At 32.7% G+C, this 3,427-nt stretch overlaps 1 long non-coding RNA gene across 1 annotated transcript; it reads left to right on the top strand.

Moving 5' to 3' along the window:
• The first annotated feature begins 545 nt into the window (after positions 1-545).
• LOC133315056 (uncharacterized) lies at positions 546-3,193 on the top strand. The gene is made up of 3 exons (XR_009752034.1): positions 546-856; positions 2,229-2,323; positions 2,905-3,193. It is a non-coding gene; the product is annotated as an uncharacterized LOC133315056 (long non-coding RNA).
• Positions 3,194-3,427: the final 234 nt, after the last annotated feature.

The following is a 3,427-nucleotide window of genomic DNA, read 5'->3' as shown; positions in this document are numbered from 1 at the left end:
ATTATGGATTATATATGAGGATATGGATGTTATGGTAGTAAAAGATCAGATTTATTTTAATAATTAGACGAAATAAGTATAATTATGATTTAGAATGTATAATTAATTAGTTTAGCAGAATTAGTGGGTTTAAAGTACCTTTAATTTAATTAGATAATTGCTGTAATAATTATTAAAATTAAGTTGAGATAAATTAAATAAAAGAAAATCCAATAAGAATTTAATTGAGGTTAGAAGAATTGAAGATGTATATAGGGTAACAATTGAAGTTACTTGGACTTTAATTTTACTAAAGCAAATCTCTTTTTGCTGCACCTCCACGTCACTTTTATTTCCTTGTAGTCAAGTAGTAGCATTTGAATTAAGCAACCAAGTAGCAATTGCTTAGCCTTCCAAATCGGTTTCATATTCCTTTTGGTTTTTCACGATAGTTTTCTTACCTTGTCTTTAGTGAGATAGCAAAACAACCATCATGTTGAAAAGTCAAAAAGGAGATGGCATGAAAGTTAATTCATTTGTTATAAAGGGTACCCAAAGTCGGTTGCCTCTTTAAGTCTCATTTCCACGGTTCATCCTTTTGTTTCTTCTTCTTTTACAAAACCGAACGCATAAGAAAGAATAGGGCAAGCGTACAACTTCATTTCCTGGCATCTTCCTGCTTCGGTTTCTCCAAAGAAATCAAAGACAACAACCTTAAGATCATACCCCAAGTGAAAGCGCCTTGTAAGAAGCCTTATTTGGTGAGATATTCCCCTTCCATGGTTGCGACCTCAAGGCTGTCAAGGGAGCTCTAGTGGACTGCCTTCTTTATTTCTTGTTGGAGAAAATATCCTAGCTTCTAGAGAAGTTAATTAAGGTATGTAAATTGATCTTTAATGGCTGTAATCATGGCTGGAAAACAGATTTATAATGTGTCTTGGATGAATTTTATTGAGGTTAAAGGATGTATGTATGTTGGAATTTAATTGGTTCATGGTTTGTTGTTATTGGATGATGCATTCTTCTAGTTGTATGCTTAAAACAATCTGCACATGGGGTGAATTAAGGAACCCCATATGGTTCGACCTTTATGTGTAAAAAGATGCACACTAGGTGTTTGTAATAATGCCTAAAAGAAATCAAGAATTAAGAAGGTCTTGTGATGAATTAAGTTGAAGAAAATGATGTAAAGTTCACTAGATTTTGGTGATATCCCCATAGGGCAAATCTGCCCTATGAATGATGAATGGTATGGAAGTGATTACATAGGTTTGTAATGAGGTATACATAAGTTAAAGATGCATGAGAATTGATTAAATCATGATACAATGAGTTTGAATTGAAAATAATCCGAATCCTTTGTTTTTGGATGCCTCAGCCTTTGTAGAAATTTAAGGGTGGATATTATTATGAAGTCGTCAACAAAGATTAGAGTATGTTAGATAATTTGTTGAAGATTGAATCCATAGAGAACCAATTTAGAATCTTTAGAAAAAGTGTTAACTCTAGGAACCTACACATGTGATTTTCAGCCCTCTTCATCAAAATGTGTGAGAGTGGTGTTTGAATACTTGTTTAAGTAAAATCTTTAACGTGTGGTTGTATAAGGTGCAATGGATTCACTTCTTGGTTAATTAAGAATGTAAAGTTCATAAGTTTAGTATGAAAGTGTTATCTATTTTATAAGAACAACTATGTAATTTAATAAAAAAATTATTGAGGGCTTGTGATTGAATTATTAATCACACAAATATGAAATAGATCAATCTAAGTAGTTAAATGAAAGGATGTTAGTTATGTGAAGTTAATAGAAATTTTATGTAAGAAATATTTGTATGAGAATCAAGTTAATTTGATTAAGTATGGCAACAAAAGAATTGTATATATGTTTATATATAGAATTCGGCCATGAAGGAATAATGGGCATAGATTATGTGTTTTCAATTCAAGTGATTGATTTATAGCATTTTCCTAGAATAAGTAAGTATAATTCCAATGGTTTAAGATACGTGAAGCTTTTTTTTAAAGTGTATGAAATGTCAACTATAAATTAGTAAATTAATTAACTAGTTGAGGGTCTAAGTTATGAAGTATAAATTAAGTGTAGACTTGTGGTATGGCATGAACTGTCAAGGGAAATAAAGTTGTCAAGTTGGTTATGAAATTGACATATGAAATATAATTATTCGGATTTCAAGTAATGTATATTTCATTGGAAATTAATGGTACTTTTATATGTACGGTAACAGAGTGTAATCAGATGAAGTAGGTGGACGAACAACTTGTAGACAACCAAGTGTACGGGTTATTAAATAGCAAGTTAGCAGCAGGAAAGAGACGACAGGTAAGCTTTCGGTTAGGAGTTTTCTCAGCCTTTTTGTTCCGCCATGATCAGTGGCGATTATGGTTTCCGTATGGATATAATTGTTGTTAATATTGATACTTTGCGTAGTTGCATTCATATAGTGCATGCATATGATATTATTTATGTTATGATAAGTTAATATGATATGATCTTCAATGAAATAAAGCCTTGGAAGTGTAAGTTATGGTTTCTGAACAGAGGAAACAATTATGGATATGATCACGGTATACATAAGGTATAGACGATAATACTTTAGTTCTCTAATCATTATGAGTATGCTATTGAATATGATACGACATTACAAATATAAGATGGAAGCCTTATTCATACATAAGACATGAACATACTTAAGATTAATAAGAAAGTACATTATAAGAATAAATGAGAATTATTAGAAAAGATATATGATACAGAAATTCTAATATGGATTATATGGTGTTATCTATGTCTTGGTACTTGATATTTTCTTGCAGGAAGTGGACTCTTGGGTGGAGACTGCTCCATAAGCCCCAAGTTTATTGAGATTCATTCTCACCCCGCGTTATGGGGATATATTTCAGGTATCGCAGCAGTTGACGATCGTTCTCGGGGCAAGAGGCTCGTGGTTGATGAGTAGATCTGAGCATAGATGTTGCCTGCTTATTTTGGGAGTCTGTTGTATATATTGTGACACTGTGATGTATTATGTTTATGTAGGTTGATGTAGGATGTTGTAGTTATGGCACAGAGTCACCTTTTTGATATGATATATATAGAGTTATGGATCATGTATGTATACTACTGTATATGATATGGAATTGTTGTATATTGTGGGTTGTAAGAGCCCCAAGACATTGCTGGTCCTTGTGTGTGCCACCCATTGGATTATTAGGTATATTTGTGGTATTAGCAAGCTTATGTAAATTTGGGGATTTAAGGAAAAACAAAGGAAACTCTGGCGAATTTTCTGTAGAATTGGCAGATTTTAGGTGAACTTCGGGAGAGCATATCTCCCTTCATAGAGGTCCGATAGGGACGTGCCATACGCCTTTTTGAAGCTTGAGATGTCCCCTACATTGTGTAAAAATATTAGAATTTTATGGG

This window comes from Gastrolobium bilobum, unplaced genomic scaffold, assembly GCF_033153095.1.
Source record: "Gastrolobium bilobum isolate Gb01-03AN ecotype WA unplaced genomic scaffold, APGP_CSIRO_Gbil_v1 utg17427, whole genome shotgun sequence".
Taxonomy (NCBI): domain Eukaryota; kingdom Viridiplantae; phylum Streptophyta; class Magnoliopsida; order Fabales; family Fabaceae; genus Gastrolobium; species Gastrolobium bilobum.
This window is presented reverse-complemented; position numbering and strand designations above follow the sequence as displayed.